This window comes from Enhydra lutris, unplaced genomic scaffold (assembly GCF_002288905.1).
Source record: "Enhydra lutris kenyoni isolate GAN:26980312 unplaced genomic scaffold, ASM228890v2 scaffoldscaffold76, whole genome shotgun sequence".
Taxonomy (NCBI): Eukaryota; Metazoa; Chordata; class Mammalia; order Carnivora; family Mustelidae; genus Enhydra; species Enhydra lutris.
Window position 1 is genome coordinate 1,584,564 of NW_019154160.1, and position 18,284 is coordinate 1,602,847.

Here is an 18,284-nt window from a genome sequence, read left to right on the forward strand (position 1 = left end):
GGAAACTACTTGCCAATGAATGAATTTGGTGACACACAAAAGTTAATTCAGAATAATTCAAAGATCTAAACATAAGACCTAAAACTTTTGGAAGAAAACACAGGAGACATAAAGTCTCATCTCAAATGGATTTGGTAACGATTTCTTGGCTGTGACACCAAAAGCACAGGCAACCAGAGAAAAGTAGATAAACTGGACTAACATCAAAAGAAAACAATCATGTGTATCAAAGACACAACCAACAGAGCGAAGAGACATTTTAAAGAATGGGAGGAAATTTTTTTGGTAGGAATGTACCACAGGGCAGCCACTACGGAAAACCGCATGGCAGTTCCTTAAGAAGTTAAAAATGGAATTACCCTATGGTTCAGCAAATTCACATATATATCCCATTGAACCAAGCAGGTGCCTCTATTCCATATATAAACCCAGAAGAATTGAAAGCAGCATCTCGCAGAGGGATTTGCACATGGCAGCATTGTTCACGATAGTCAAAAGGTAGAAGGAACCTAGTGACCTTTGACAGAATAGCGGGTAAACAAAATGTGGGCTATATATACAATGGAATATTCAGCCTTAAAAAAGGAAGACAATTCAGACATATGCTACAGCACGGATGAACCCTGAGGCTACAACATTAATTATGTGCAATGCTAAGTGGGAAAACAAGTGACATAAGGGGCATAATGCTAAGGGAAATAAGCCAATCACAAAAAGACAAATGCTGTGTGATTCTACTGGTACGAGGTACCCAGAGTGGTTATATACACAGAAACAGAAGATCAAACGGTGACCAGGGGCTGAGGGAGGGGAAACGGGAGTTAGAGTTTAATGGGAACGGGGTTTTGGTTTGGGAAGATGAGAAAGTTCTTGAGATGGATGGAGGTGACGGTTATAAAACACTGTGATATATAACCAAACTATGGAAAGAACCTAGATGTCCATCAACAGATGAATGGATAAAGAAGATGTGGTATATATATATATACACATATATATATGTATATGTATATATGTATACACACACACACACACACACACACAGTGGAATACTATGCAGCCATCAAAAAATGAAATCTTGCCATTTGCAATGACGTGGATGGAACTAGAGGGTATTATGCTGAGTGAAATAAGTCAGTCAGAGAAAGAGAATGATCATATGATCTCCCTGATATGAGGAAGTGGAGATGCAACATGGGGGGTTTGGGGGGTAGGAAAAGAATAAATGAAACAAGATGGGATCGGGAAGGAGACAAACCGTAAGAGACTCTCAATCTCACAAAACAAACTGAGGGTTGCCGGTGGGGAGGGGCGTCGGGAGAGGATGGTGGGGTTATGGACATTGGGGAGGGTATGTGCTATGGTGAGTGCTGTGAAGTGTATAAACCTGATGACTCACAGACCTGTACCCCTGGGGCTAATAATACATTATATGTTTATTTTAAAAAATTTAAAAATTAAGAAAAAACACTGTGAGGTACTTAAGGCCATTGACCTGTACAATTAAACATGATGAAGATGGTGAAGTTGATGTAATGTGTATTCTAGCATAAATAAAAAAAAATGGAAATGCCTGTTCTCTGCCAGGCTCCATGCTAGGTTCTGGGATACAGCAGTGTACAAGACAAAGTCCTTCTCCTCGGACTTCCTGGTAGAGAGAATAAACAAGCAGACACATGAGCAAATACAGTGTCCCAGAGGCTTCTGAATGCTGCAGAGAAAACAGAGCAGGGAGAGAGAGACAGGGAATGCTGGGCTGCAGGGTCAGGAAAAGCCTCACTGAGAGTTTGGAGAATAAGCTGTGCAGATGCCTGGGGAGAGACTCCTAGGAAGAGGGAAGACAGAGCAGGGACCCAGGGGCAGGAGTATTCATGACTGGTTTAAGACACAAAGAGGCTGGAGTAGGTGTGGAGCTGAATTCCCTGGAGGGAGAGTCGGGATGAGCGGGGAGAAGGAACAGGGCCTTGATCATGGGGTGCAGACTCTGGCTTTTATTCTGAGTGATGTGGGAGGTCACTGCAGGGGTCTGAGTCCAGGAGTGGCAAGAGGACTTGTGTTTGGAGTGACTCACATTGTGCTGTGTTGAAAACAGCCTGCAGGCAGGCACGGAAAGGAGAACGGGGCACCATCTGGAAGCTCAGTCAGTTGTCTGGGGAGAGAGAATAAAGGGTTGGTCCGAGCTGGATATGGTGGGCGTGGTGAGAGGTGGTCAGTTTTAGAACTATCATGCCAGCCCAGTCAGCTGGATCCCTGGTGGATCGGACGGGGGCACGAGGGAAAGGCAGGCATCGAAGAGAACGCTGAGATGTCTGGCCTGAGTCGGTGCAAGGATGGAGTTGTCATAACTTGAGATGGAGGGAGACTGTGAAAAGAACAGTGGGGAAGGTGATTAAGGAGTCTGATTTTTGATGTGTTATGTTGGAGATGTCTTTTTAGGTCTTCAAGGGGGAGATGTTGGGTGGGCAGTTGGTTGTATGTGCTGAAATTCACAAGAGGTCCCAGCTGAGGATACGTATTTGGGAGTCTTCATTTTGTAGGCATGAGACTGGGAGACCCCTTCCCACCACGCGTGAGCAAATGTAGATATTGTAGACTTGAGGACAGAGGATGAGCGCCAGGCCCTGGACTGCTCATGGGACGGGGGGCAGGAGGAACCAGTAGAGCAGCCTGAGAAGGAACAGCCAGGATGGAAAGGGGTGACACCAAGTATGGTGTCCCAGAAGCCAGGGGAAGAAAGTGTCTCTGGAAGGGACGAATGATCAAGCAATAGGTTAAGTAAGACCAGAACTCAGCACGACCACTGGATTTGGCAACCTATGCCTTTGAAAAGAGCTTAGTGTTAGTAATGAGTGTTTAAGAGAAAAGAGGAGGCAGAGAGTACAACACTACACTTTTGTAGTTTGCTATTCAGAGAGACTAACGAAGTGGCTCCTGGTCAAGGGTATTTTTTAATTCTCAGAGCTGTCATGTTATAACTGGCTGATAGAAACGTTCCACCAAGAGGGAGAAGTTGATTAGCAGGAGACAGTGAGGACAACCGTGGGGCTGATGTCCTTGAGGAGAGAGAAAGGGAAGATCCCCGGTGTACATCTGGAGGGCAGGCGCCAGAGAGGAGCATAGTGAATAGAATTCAGGATATTAGTCCTTTGTCAATCATTTGTGTCACTAATTGTTTTCTCTCAATCTACTCTGAATGAAAGATATTCTTAATTTTAATGTAGTCAAATTGACCAATCTTCACTTTATGAACTACGGACGCCCTTCCTGGCCATGCACACCCTTGGATTGGTCGGCCTACCCCCGAACCCCACAGGGCTGATGGGACGGAAGCTCACGGTCATGGAGTTGGGCCCATGTCTTCCAGGCTCATCTAGAGTGCTGGATTCTTGCTGTCATTGCAGTTTGGGCTTCTTCATTTAAAAAAAAAATTAAGTTTTAAACAGCATCATTTTCATTTGGAAGGTTTTTCAGGATATCAACACTATAGTTGCCAGAAACAGAAGTCATGACTGACGTTTCTAAAAAAGAAACTGGAGAGAGAAAGACTCTGAAACTCTGATTTGTGAACAGTCTCTTCACTCCAAGGTCTCATCGGAAGGATCCCAGCTCCCATCCGCCCTGTGTGAGCTGAGCCATGACTTGTCTTTGGAAGGATGCCTGGCCCACTGGACATTCTCCACTGTAGGGCTGGGTAGGTGACCCTCAGGTTGGACAGCCATATGGCCCACAGAGATCCTTCCTGAAAGCTCTTTCTCTCTGGGCTTGAAATCCATTCTCCCAGGCAAACAGTGCCAGTCCTGGGGAACTCTCTCCCTATAATGTTTTACACAAACCCCAAGGACTTTACTTCACCTCCTTTGAAAATAGCATATAGCTGAGTTTTAAAGATCTAACTTGAGTCTCTTCACCTAATAGACCAACTAGATCTGTTTATGTTATGATTTAATTTAATTAGTGGTATGTCTGGATTGACTTCTACCATCTTACTGTGTGTATGTATCATGCTTGGCAAGTAAGAAAATTATTTCTCTTTCTCTTTTCCTATGTTCTGTGGGACTGATTTCCTCTACACATTTCAGGTATATTATTTTTAACAGTAGTTATCTTTACATTTTTAGCATGAAAATATAACCTCGTCTAAGTCTAAGAAGTTTATCAATATGTCTAGCTTTTTCTTGAAAAAGAAAAGGACTATAGAATATCTAACTTCCCTCTGAAATTCCCATTTTTATTTTACATGTTATTATAATTCAGACTTTAGTTCCACCTCATTTTTATCCTCCATTAATTTTTTTGTAGTCAGTAATTATTACCAATGTCTTTGTACATCCGTGGTTTCTCATCCCATCCTCCTTGTGCTGCATTCTCAGTAAATTCTTCAGACTTCCCTTGAATTTATGAGTTTTCTCTTTAGCCAAGTATAATCTACTTTTTAATCTGTTTATTGAGTGTAAGTTTTCAATTATCACATATTTTATTTATAGATTTTGCTTGGTGCTTTTCCAAGCCTGTCTTTAAAAAAATATGCTGTATTAGTTTCCTATTGCTGCTGTAATATATTACCATTAAAAAAAAAAAAGGCTTAAGCACCACAAATTCTCCTACAGTTCTGTAGCTCCGAACTCCAACACAAGGTCTTACTGAACTGAAATCAAGGTGTCTGCTCCCTGCAAGCTCTGGGGAAGAATCCATTTCCTTGTTCATCTGGAATATTGGCTGAATTCAGTGCCTTGTGTTTGTAGGACTGAGGTCCCCATTTCCCTGCTGCCCATCAGCTAAGCCTGTCCACAAGCTACCCCATGCTTGGTGTGTCCCCTTCTTCCATCTTCAAAACCATCAAAAGTAGGTGAAATCCCTCTCACACTTCAAATATCTCCTGTCTTTTCTTCTGTCTTCTCATTTATGACTCACTCTTTGTCTTTCTTCCAATTTTTTAAAAAAATTTTATTTACTTATTTGAGAGACAGAGAGAGAGCGAAAGAGCTCACATAAGCAGGGGGAGAGAGAGAAGCAGGCTCCCCACTGAGCAGGAAGCCCAAAACGGGACTCAGTCCAAGTACCCTGGGATCATGGCCTGAGCTGAAGGCAGATGCTTAACCGACTGAGCCACCCAGGCATCCAGTGAATTTTTTTAAAGATTTCATTTGTTTATCTGAGAGAGAGAGAGAGAGAGAGAGAGAGAGAGAGAGAAAGCATGAGTAGGGGGAGTGGCAGATGGAGAAGCAGACTCCACGCTGAGCAGAGAGGCTGATGCGGGGCTCGATCCCAGGACCCTGAGATCATGACCCGAGCTGAAGGCAGACGTTTAACTGACTGAACCACCCAGGTGCCCCTTGACAAGTGAATTTAGGAGACCGTTGGAAATGTGAACACTGCCTGGATATTTGATACTGTTAAGGAATTATTAATTATTTTAGGTATGGAGGTGGTATTGTGGTTATTTAAAAAACAGCACAGAAGGGACGCCTGGGTGGCTCAGTTGGTTGGGCAGCTTCCTTGGGCTCAGGTCATGATCCCAGCGTCGTGGGATCGAGTCCCGCATCGGGCTCTTTGCTCGGCAGGGAGCCTGCTTCTCTGTCTGCCATTCTGTCTGCCTGTGCTCTCTCCCTCTCTCTCTGACAAATAAATAAAATCTTTAAAAAAAACCAAAAAACAGCACAGAAGCAAGCAAGAAAAATTTCACCCAAGGTTTCACATGGGATGTGGAACGGGGGGGTTATGTTGCATACAGGCCGATAATCTTAAGAATTAAAATTCTCATGTGGTTCCATACAAATTTCAGGATTATGTATTCTAGTTCTGTGAAAAAACGCTGTTGGTATTTTGATAAGGGTTGCAGTGAACCTGTAGATTGCTTTGGGTAGCATGGACATTTTAACGATATAAAATTTCTGTTCCCTTTTAAAATTCTTCTACCTCTTGTTCACACTCTTCTTCTTTTACAATTTTCCTTTCCTCTCTCTCTTTTTAAAGATTATTTGAGGGGGGGGCATGCATGTGTGCATATGAGAACCTGGGGAGGGACAGAGGCAGAAGGAGAGAATCTCAAGCAGACTCCTCACTGAGCGTGGAACCCTATGATCCCAGGACCCTGAGATCATGACCTGAGCCGAAATCAGGAGTCTGGATGCTTAACTGACTGCACTACCCAGAAACCCCTTTCCTGCTCTCTTTTAAGCACACCTTACTCTCCATGAAATCCTCCCTGACTTCTAGTCCCCGACTCTGGAATTTCCTTTCTGTGCCTCTTTATGACTCTCCCCTGTCTCAGATGGCGCTTGCCCGGTCTTGCCCTGGCACAGGGAGTGGGGCTGAGAGGATCAATCATCTGAGTTATTGTACACAGCAGCTCTTTTCTTTCACCAGCCATCGCGTGAGTGTGTGTGTGTGTGTGTGTGTGTGTGTGTGTGTGTGTGTGTGATCCCATCAGCAAGGTAACCGGAAGCAGAGCCCCATGACCCGGGGCACACCTGCTCCAGATACAAACTCTAACCCAGAACTGCAGCAACCTGGAAATGTAAGCAACCCGCTCCTGCTCCAAGGCCAAACCCGTTAGTCAAATAGCTATTTGCCTCATAAAAACTGGACACTATTTGACTTAACTTCTAACATGTTAGAACACAAACAGTTCTGATTCCCTAAAGCAGGCTGAGTTCGGCCCCCACCTGGAGGCTGGGAGGAATAAGAAGGTGGGGAACAGGGACCATGCCTGGGCACTGCTGAGGGTCCTATCATCAGCGCCAAAGCCACAAGCAGAAGCTTGTTCTGGAAGCAGCAGCTGAAGCTGTCGTACATCAGAGCTTACCCGCAGGAAATGAGCTGATGGGACGCGCACAAGAGAGGTTTCATTTGGCACACTCGGGTCCTGATTCTGCCAAAATGCACGCCAGAGGACCTCCCAAGGGCCATGAGGGGAATAATGAGGACAGCTCACCTGGAAGGAAAGGGAGCTGTTTCCCTCTCCTGCAAGAAGAGCTGCCACCTGTCACTTCTGCAAGCTGCCATTCCCAGCCACCACCATCACAACCCCCACCTCCACCAATGCTTGAGCGCCAAGTCCATGCCAGCCACCGGCTATGGCTCTATATACGCTCTTTACAAATGCCTTTTTCTCACAGTTTTCCCACAGTCACAACAAACAACCCTGTCATGCCAGTGCTATGAACCCCACCTCACAGGTAAGAACACCACTGCTCCGAAGAGTAAGTCCCATGCCAGAAATACGAGTCAGCACCACAGTGGTATATCTCGGAGCTTCACGGAATGCCTCGACGGTTGAGCCCCAAGAGCCTCCTCCGTACCCAGCCAGCAAACAGTCCCGGGGGGAGCCAGAGAAGCCAGCGAGATGTCAATTTCGTGAGGATATAAGGGCACCTACGATTTCTCACCTGCCCACCCAGCTTTGAGTCTCAGACCTGCCAGCTTGAGGACACTAGGTAAATCCTTTAGTCTTTCTGTTTGCTTATCCATGCATATCCATGAGGGTGGGTGCAGCAGTGTCCCCATACAGTAACACCCGGGCCTGACCCGCGGGATCACCATGGGGATTCCAAGGGTGCTGGAGGCAGCCTGAGTGGTCCGCCAGCAGCAAGCCCTGTCTGGCACTGTGTTAACCAAAACTGTACTTAGTACAATTATTTTCATCTTTTTAAAGATTTCACTTGACAGAGAGAGGGAGCGAGAGAGCACAAGTAGAGGGAAAGGCAGGCAGACGGAGAGGGAGAAAGCAGACTCCCGGCTGAGCAGGGAGCCCAACATGGGGCTTGATCCTAGGAATCTGGGATGATGACCTAAGCCAAAGGCAGACACTTAACCGAAAGGACCATCCAAGTACCCCTTATTATTTTCATTGTTAGGAGAAAAAGAATTTTGGTCCCTAAACCTTTCCACTTTCATTGGTTTAGCCTCCTACTTAAAAGCAAAGCAAAGCAAAGCAAAGCAAAGAAAGAAAAGTTGCCCATATTGATGTTTTGATTTGTACCTCTTCCCTCTACTGGGAAGCCTTTTGTGGACATGTGAGGCTACCCTCGAGGGAAGCAAGCGTGGAGAAGCCCGGTCAAGCCACTTGTTCTGTTCTTGGAAGATCACAGCACAGGGGAAATGAAGAGGAGATGAGCTCAGGTGGTAGGCTTCTCCCATGGGCTACATGCTCATTCATGAACTCACCCAAGCCTTCTATTAGCCTTACACTGTTCAGATGATTTGTTTCCCCATCTCCATAGGTGGAGAAGTCCAGACTCCCACAGGTTAAGCAAACTGCCCATAGTACTCAGATATCTGAATTCCACATGCCAAGCCCTGACATTGGAATTTTACCCCATATAGCACCTTTTTATGAAATGTGGAATCATCTGGGACATTTGTTATGAAACCAGAGCCCCAGGTCCACACGGGGCAGGACTCAGAACGTCGAGACATGGAACCTTGCAATCCCATCTGAACCAGCTGCCCAGGTGATTCTTTGACACACCAAACTCTGAGAACTGGTGAGACACAGTAACCAGTACTAAAGAGTACAAAAGTACTACAGAGGCGATGCACAAGAAGAGAGGATACTCAGTTATCATACCAGCTAATTTCGAATAGATGGCTTTTTAAACATTTTTATTTATTATTATTATTTATTTTTTATTTTTGGGGGGAGAGAGAACAAGGAGAAGAGTGCATATGAGCAGGGAAGGGGTAAAAGGAGGGGGAGACAGAGTCTCAAGCAGGCTCCACACCCAGAGTTGAGCCCGTCACAGGGCTCAATCCCACGACCCTGAGATCATGACCTGAACCAAAATCAAGAGTCAGATCCTTTAACTGACGGAGCTGCTGAGGTGACCAAGTCGCTGGTTCTTTCAAACAGATGCAAAAAATGGTTCATTTTTTCCCTCCACTTTGACACTGTCCTCCCGCCCCACTTACGTACACTATCCATGCCTTCAGCAAACTTTCTCTTGAGGAGTAGCTCAAAATACTGCAGTTCGATCTCTGTCGACATTAATCCTGAACTAAAGGTGCCTGAATTAATAAGATTTAGCTGTACTAAGGCTGTGATTTCACTGGGTGAGGGCATCAGCATCCAAACAAAGAGATCACTGATTATAGCAGACTGACTAATAGAAACACAACCACCAGAGAATAAAAATAGCCCGACTCTGCCTAGACAAGGGTGTCAGCATAAATCAGGAGACGGCTTCTTTATGTTCAAACAACCGAGCCCCAGAGGAGCCCGCGTGTCCCCACCCTCATCTGGAGAAAGCACTCGGAAACCGTACTTAGAAGGGCTCAGTTCCGTGCACAGCAGTTTGCTTTGAATAAAAACCCTCTTTCGTTCCCTCCTTTTATTGTCGGTCTCAATTAGCTAATGGGAGGTGGGAAGTGATTAGCATGATACCCAACTGCACGGATATGCTTTTGTTTCAGGCGTACACAGAACACTGCGGGGAGAATTAGACTGTATGACACAAGATCTTTTAAAGTGCAGATTTCATACAGCAGTGAGAATCAGGATCTTCCAGGGGAAGGACACTTAGAAGTCATCTCGTCCTACAGCAGAATGCCAGAATTCTTTTCCGGTTTGAATGTCTGAGGGCAACCATCAAACTCTCTATAGGGTCTTGCTTTGTCCAGGATAAATATTCTCAGTTCTGTCTGTCAACCATTCTTCATTATGAAGTAGCTTTGAGCGCCATGGCCCTCCTCAACTATCCCAATCAGCTTCCTCTGGAAACACAGTAATTTATCAAAAGCCCTCTGAATCGGTGGAGTGCAGAATAGGACACGTTATTCCACGAGGTCCCATCAGCGCAGAATGCAGCATGACTCCTGTCTCCACCAGCCAGGACGGGGTATTTTTAATTAGCCCAGACAAGAAGGACATCCCCCTCTCATGGAGCTGTCTGATGCTGTCAGCTTGCCTTCTACCTGGACACTAAAAGCAAGACTTACCCTGTCAGCACAGGTGCAAAAAGCCACAGGTGTAATCTTCCCTGAGCACTTGGAATGAGCATTTTCTACTTAAATAGGTTATGTATTACAGGTAATGCGTATTAAATCTCCGTTTGCTGGTTTACATGCATCATTTCCATCTTGTCAGTATCTTTTTGAATCCCGATGGAGCCATCCACTTAAGTTCAGGTTGATTTCATCCACCTATTTGATTTAAAAAATGCATCCTGGGGTGGGGGGGAACCTGGTGGCTCAGTTGGTTGAGTGTCTGCCTTTTGATTTTGGCTCGGGTCATGAGCTCGAGCCCTCCATCAGGCTCTGCACTGGGTGTGGAGCCTGCTTGAGAGTCTCTTTCTCTCTCCCTCTGCCCCTACCCCACTGCTTGTGCTCTCTGTCTCTGTCTCTCTCTCTCTCAAAAAAAAAGACATCTGTTTTACTAAGGCATTCTCACACCTTTATTACTTCAGTCTCTGCAGTTACAAAGTTGTAGGGGAAAGCAAAAATCATCCTAACATGACGCTGTTCCCTAATGAACCAACTCCAGCACAAGAGAAAAATATTTCCTACTCAAGTATCTTTCCCCGGTCAACGCTAGCATCTGTGCCCATGCGTTGATTCAACATCCCTGTCTATCTTCCTCTATGGAGTGCAAACACAGGGCAATTAGTTACAGTAAATGGTGAGTCTTATCAAAAAAAATAAATCCCCAAATCAAAACAAACCAATGCTCACTCTGTGGGAGTGGTGTTGGAGAACAGATAAGGTTGCACAGTACTCTGCTGGTCAATGAGGGTCAGAGGAACTGAGGAGTTAGCAACTGAAGTAGATAATGGCTAACGAGGACAGCGACTTCAAAGAGGGTTTTAAAGGGAATGGGCTGAATATCAGGAATTTAGTTAGAGAAGATTTGGGAAAACCTGATTAGGCTCTTATGAAAATAATTCACTTTAGAATTGCTCAGCAAAGTCAAACATGAAGAATGATACACACGGCTTTCATTCAGTTTTGGCATAACAATTACATCCCAAATCACTCACCTAACTAAAAAAAAATTAACTTCATCAGATATAATTTACATACTATACAGTGAATGCATTTTAGGTTATAAATATCCATGATTTTTGATGAGTTTATGCAACCATGACAGTACTGTCACTCTCGAGATAAAGAACTTTCATCACCCTGGAAAGTTACTTGATTCACTTTCAGTTCATTCTAATTCACTGCTACATTTATAAGCTACATTTTATATTATTTTAAGATTTTATTTATTTTTTGGGGGGGGCAGTGGGAGCAGCGGAGGGAGAGGGAGAAAATCTCAAGCACACTCCCCGCTGAGCCCAGAGCCTTACACGGGGCTCGATATCATGACCTTGAGATCACGACCCGGACTGAAACCAGGAGTTGGATGCTCAACCGACTGTACCACCCAGGAGCCCCTATAAACTCATTTTAAGAGGGTTTTGGCGGGGTGGGTTGAGGTGTTGGGTGAGCCTGGTGGTGGGTATTAAGGAGGGCACATATTGCATGGAGCACTGGGTGTGGTGCATAAACAATGAATTTTGGAACACTGAAAAAAATTAAAGTAAATTAAATTAAAAGAATTTAATAAACAATTACAAAAAAATTAAATAATATTCACTTAAAAAACCTTATTTTCCTAACTTTTAGTTTTATTTTCAGAAAAGTTCTCAATCAAATATTGTTTCTACTTTTAATTTTAAGATTAAAAAGTAGAGAGACTTTTAATTTTCAGAGCAGTTTTAGATTTGCAGAAAAATTGAGAAGAGAGTACAGAGTTTCCACATATTCCACCTCTTCCATTATTATCATCATCTTGGGCTGGTGGTACATTTGTTACAACTGAAGAACCAGTATTAATACATTGTTATTAACTAAAGTCTATATATATTTTAAAGATTTATTTATTTCTGAGATAGAGACAGAGCAAAAGACATTCACGCATGTGCACGCAGTGGCGGGGGAGGGGAAGGGAGAGAGTCTCAAGCAGACTCCCCATTGAGCACAGAGCCCTTTGGGGGCCTTGATCTCACCACCTCAAGATCATGACCTCAGCCAAAACCATGAGTCTGATGCTCAACCAACTATGCCACCCACATGACCCAACTAAAGTCTGTATTTTAAAGGAGGGTTCACTCTGTATCATATAAGGTTTCTTTCATTTGCTTTTTATAGATGCACAGTGTCATGTTATCCCCCACTGCAGTATCATACAGAATTGTTTTTCTGCCCTAAAACACCCCTGGTACTTCCCCTATTTGTCCCTCCACTCACCTCCCTCATCCCCAATCACTGGTCCGTATTTTCATTCTATGTATTAGGATGGTTCAGAGGTGCTGAGTATTGGATATTTCCCTCTGGGTTGACAATGATCAACTTAAACATAAATGGACATTTTTCCAAAGAAGATATACAGATGGCCAACAGACACATGAAAAGATGTTCAATATCAATAATCATCAGAGAAATATAAATCAAACCCAGAATGAGGCATCACCTTACACCTGTTATAATGCCTAAAAAAGACAGGAAATAACAACTGTTGGCAAGGATGTAGACAAAAGGGAATGCTTACGAACTGTTGGCAGGAATATAAATTAGTGTAGCCACTGTGAAAATGGTATGGAGGGCCCTCAAAATATTAAAAATAGTATTACCATATACTTAAAAAAATTCCACCATTGGGTATTTATCCAAAGAAAATGAAAACACTAATTCAAAAAGATACAGGTACCCCCCTATGTTTATTGCAACATTATTTGTAGTAGCCAAGATATGGAAGCAACCTAAGTGTCCATCAATAAAGTGGATAAAGATGTGTTACACACACACACGCACACACACACACACACACACACAGGAATATTACTCAGCCATAGAAAGGATGAGACTGTGCCATTTATGACAACATGGATGGACCTAGAGGGTATTATGCTAAGTGAAATAATTCAGACTGAGAAAGACAATCATCGTATGATTTCACTCCTATGTGGAATCTAAAACAAACAAACAAATGAACGAACAAACAAACAAAAGGCAGAATCAGACCTATAGATATAGGGAACAAACTCATGGTTGCCAGAAGGAAGGACGGTGGAGGGGATGGCAGAAAGGGGGAAAAGGAGTGGGAGACACAGGCTTCCAGTTTCAGAATGAGTCAGTCATGGGAATAAAGGCACAGCATTGGGGATACAGTAAACAGTATCGTAATGGCACTGTACAGTGACAAGTGGTAGTTACATTTGCGGTGAGCATAGCATAATGTATAGAGTTGTTGAATCACCATGTCGTACACCTGAAACTAATGTAACACTGTATGTCAACTATACTCAAACAACAACAAAAATAAATAAATAAAACCAACAATCCTGTTGATCAGGATTCCACAACTCATCTGGCTTATTCTATAAATGAATCATGGTGGCTTCTAGTTTATGCTCTTCTTGTTAAAGTACTCACAGAGCATTTAATAACTCATTCCTGAGTTTTACCATGAGTCAATGTTATGCCTCCTTGGTAAAGAGTTCTTTTTCATCATTTGGAAGACCGAGGAATGATCTTCCAATGTCTTTTTCTTACCTTATAATATCTTCCACAATTGTGTCTGCAAGCCTTTTCACTATCCTGGGGTAGAACTAACTTGGGCCTCAAGACTTGAAGGTGTTTAGAATGGCTAAACCTACTTCTTCAATCTTGTCTCCTTTCTTAGATTTTAACTCCTTCTTCATACAGTTTGTGTTTCACTTTTCTTACTCTACGTGAAGACTATCCTTCTGGGATTGGAGAAGATGGTGACACACTTCTCTCCAATGGTTTGGTACTCGCAGGGTGAAACCCACACCTGCACTACTAGTGGCCTCTGGAAAGAAGAGGCAAGGTCGGGGGAGGCACTCACACTTGACTCAGAAGGTCTGCTGAAGCTGCTTGGAGGCTGAAATGAGTTGCAGGAGGTTGAGACCAGAGGAGAGTGTGAACAGTACTCAAGGATACAGAAGGCAAACATTTTGGTTTTGAAGGAGCCAAAAGCACAGAGGGCACAACCAGCCCACAGGAACATGGGCAAGTCAAATATAGTACTCCCATTAAGCCATTAAGGGCATTAAGCCAAATAAAATAAAATAAAATAAAACGAAATGAAATGAAATGAAATAACCAAGGCCAGTCTTTGCATAAATCAATGAACCCTGATAGCCACATGAGGGAGAACCACCTGGGCACCTTCTGATCTTGGCAGTATCTCTCCATCACTGGACAGCCTTTGTCTGGTTTTGGAATTGGGAGAAGGTAAGAGGCCCAAGTACAAGCAGAGCTTAAAAAATCCACATGTAAGAATCAGTGGGGTCACAACAAGAAAGCAATTCTACTTTCTGTCTGTCACCAATTAGCATCCTGCCGTCTTTCCCCAGCAGTGATGGCATGAGCCTTTCTTGTTACGTTCTCACTTGGAACAACCAAAAATAGTTCTGTGCCTGAAATCTTTCATGAGCCTTAGCTCATCCTGGGGGTTTTTACTTGCCCTTATTTGGCATCAAGCCTTGGTTGTGAGCCTTTCTTATTTTCTGTACCTGCTTTTAAAAAACTCTGAGCTCTATCAGACAGCATCCTGGATTTCCATACTCATGTGCTTGGTGACCCTATTCATTTTATTTGTTTAATTTTTAAAAAGTGTATTTCTTTTTGACTACATAACACCTTCAATTGTTTGCTCTGTTCCAATCCCACTAATAGATAACCAGTGTTTTGTTTTCATTTTTTATTTACCTAAACTTTATATCCAATAGGGGGCTCAAACTCACAACCCTGAGATTAAGAGTTACACAATCTTCTGACTGAGCCAGTCAGGTGCCCTGGTAACCAGTGTTTTTAGTTTCTTATTTATCCTTCCAGAAATTTCTAAAGCATATTCAAGTAATATATGTGTCTATTCTTTTTGCTGTTGTTCTTTTCATGTTTTAAGTACAATTAGTAGTATACCTTGCTTTTTCCCTGAACAATATTTGTTGGAGATGTTTTTGTATCATCGCATGTGTACCCAATGTTTGTTTATTCATTCATTCATTTGTTAAAGGTTTGGGTTATTTAGATTGATGAGGTTTTATTAGGAAATTGTAATGTAAAATGTCAATCATCACAATTCTTTGGTGATTAAGGATATGAGAGATGAAAATTTAAGGCAAAATACAGGGTGATCAAATACTACCTGAAAAGCATCGGAAGATTCCTGTAACTTAAATTTCTTCAGATTATTCTGTCATACCAAATTATACACCATAACCTAATATCCAACCCTGACCACAGTAATAATACTTGCCATGGGGGAGCCTTGACAACACATCTTAGAAAATGGGGCTTACCAAAGTCATTCCCTGAGCATAGGGTGGGCAGAACGTTCATCAGTGAAGCACCTTCTTTATTAACCTGCAATTGCTTTTTTTCCTCTTTGAAGAAGATATTTGTATTAGATAGCTCTTGATGCATAACACAATCACTCCCAAACTTAGTAGCTGAAAGGAAAATGCAGTTATCATTTTACAATTCTTGAGAGTCAGGAACTTGGGAGGGGGTGGGTGGCTCTGGTTCAGTTTCTCAGGTTTTGCTGTCAAGATATGAGTGAGGGTTGGAAAGAGTCCTCAACCATTTGCTTTGTTCTCCACAGGACACCCAAGTGTCTTCACAACAGGGCAGCAGCCTTTCCCCTGGAGCAAATGATTCAAGACAAAGCAATGAGGATGCCACATCGTCTCTGAGGACCAGGTCACCCACCATCAGTTCCACCATGTTCTACTCACTGGAAGAGTCACTAAGTCCAACCTATTACATAAGGGTAGGATAGTCAAGCTCCATCTCTTGAAGGGAAGAATATCAAAGAATTTTGGGCTACCTTGTAAAACAACCATGCACCCCAGTTTTCCTTGTCTCTAGAGCCTTAATTTCTTTAGTTTTTTACAGTAAAATAACAGATTTCTTTTTTTTTTCTTCAGTTACTTTTTCTTGAATGAATATCTTCAATTAATTAGGTCAAATAATAAACCCTCAATGAATTCCTTGGCTACAGTTATGAGTTGGAACACCTGGATACCGCAGTATCATCACTGGGGAACTAGCGTTCTAGGTTATATCCTGAAAGACAGAAGACAAGACTGAATTTAAGTAAAAGGTTTTGGTTTCTATCAGGAGGATCCTTCTTTACTGACTGACCCATAGTCAATGTTTCTTCTCTTGCTGTAAAATTGGTAATCTGATGGCAATATTAGCTACACAGACTAGCTTGTGTTGTGGGTAGAGATGAGCCGCAGACAGATAAAGGCATTAGGACTTCTTTCTTAGTGCCATTCAACACGGACCCAAAATCTCTAGAGCCAAGCTAAATAACACACTAAGCATCCTTATAAATGTAGGAGTCAGTATGATAAATTTTTAGAAGCAGAATCGATTGGTTAATGGGCATTTAAAATTTCAATGGATAAAGAAGTGTACACACATACACACACAATGGAATGTTACACAGCCATCAAAAAGAATGAAATCTTGCCATCTGCAATGATGTGGATGGAACTAGAGGGTATTATGCTCAGTAAAATAAGTCAGTCAGAGAAAGACAATTATCTTATGATATCACTCATATGTGCAATTTAAGAAACAAAACAGATGAACACAAGGGAGGGGAAGGAAAAATAAGATGAAAATAGAGAGGGAGACAAACCATAAGAGACTCTTAACTATAGAGAACAAACAGGGTTGCTGGAGGGGAGGCTGGTAGGAGGATGGGTGGCTGGGTGATGGGCATTAAGGAGGGCACTGGATGGAATGAGCACTGGGTGTTGTATGTAACGATGAATCACTAAATTCTACCTCTGAAACGAACAAAAGACTATATGTTAATTAAACTGGATTTAAATTTAAAAAATATCAATAGCTATTGTCAAATTGTCCTCCAGAATTATTGTACCAATTTACCCCCTCACCAGAGCATATGAGACTGCCAAATTCTGCTCTGGGGTATCATCAAACTGGTCTTTGCCGTGTAAGAGGCCTAGCCATTCTACCTATGTTGGCAAACAGAAGCAGGACTCCTATTTGTGAAAAGGTTTGAAATTAGCATCAAGTTCATTCAGCATCTGTGATGGTATTTGACTTAACGTTTCTGAGTAGAGGATAGAGAACTGAGGTCTGAAAGATGGGTCGAGGGGCACCTGGGTGGCTCAGTCGGTTAAGCACCTGACTCTTGGTTTTGGCTCAGGTCATGACCTCATGGGTCCTGAGATCAAGGCTTGCATTGGGCTCCATACTAAGTAGGGTGTCTGCTTGAAGATTCTCCCTCCTCCTCCCCCCGTCCTTCCCCTCACTCACACTCTCTCTCTAAAATAAGTAAAACTTGAAGGAAGGAAGGAAGGAAGGAAGGAAGGAAGGAAGGAAGGAAGGAAGCCGGCCAAAAGGGAATGGGAAATAGATTTAGCTGACCGACATGGGCAGGAAACACCTGCTGTTTATCTACAGTCGAACGGTGAATAGCATTCCACTGTAAGCTTGTACCTCTTTAGCTAGTCCCCCACTGAAGAACATTTCAGGTTATTTCTAATCTTTAGCTGATTACAAATAATGCTGCATTATTATTTAATGCATATCCTGCTCATACTTCACGACCCATGCTTACTGGTAACGTGAATTCCTAGAAGGGAAGTAATAGGTCAAAACAGGTTTGAATGTGTGATTTTGATAATATTCCCATACAAACTGCCCTCCACAAGGGTTACTAATTTACGCTCTCCTGGCAGTGTACTGTTTCCTCAAAGTCTTGCCAACACAGCATATTATCATATCTTCTTTTTATTCATTTATTTTTCTTTGTCAATCGGACAGGTAAAACCCAAGAAAGTCAGTTTTAATTTACAGTTCTCTCACAATGAGTGAGATTAAGCACTTTTTCCATACATTCATAGGTCATTCCCATTTCCTTTCCTATGAACTACCCATCACACACTTCACACATTTTTCTGGTGAGTTGTTGGTTATATTGATTTATAAGGGCTCTTTGAGAGTTTAATTCTTTGCCCCTTACATGAATTGCAAATAGTTTCCCCAGTTTGTCAGTTTGCTTTTTTTTTCACTTTGTCTATGGTGATATTTATTTTTATTTTCCACTTTTTTTTTTTTGCCAAGGACTAGACTTTAGGGCTTTAAAAAAAATGCCGTTTAATTTATAACTTAATAATCTTTCCGTCGATGATTCCCTGGCTTTGTAGCACAGTGAGAAGGGTAATAAAAGGATTACCTAATGTTTTTATCTAGTACTCATAAAATTTCAGATTTTACACCTACAGTCTATT

General features: G+C 42.7%; 1 protein-coding gene across 2 annotated transcripts in view; it reads right to left on the reverse strand.

The window, feature by feature from the left end:
* The window catches only part of LOC111160524 (solute carrier family 35 member F3), a 374,652-nt gene that overhangs the window by 62,693 nt on the left and 293,675 nt on the right, over positions 1-18,284 (reverse strand). The window lies entirely within an intron of this gene.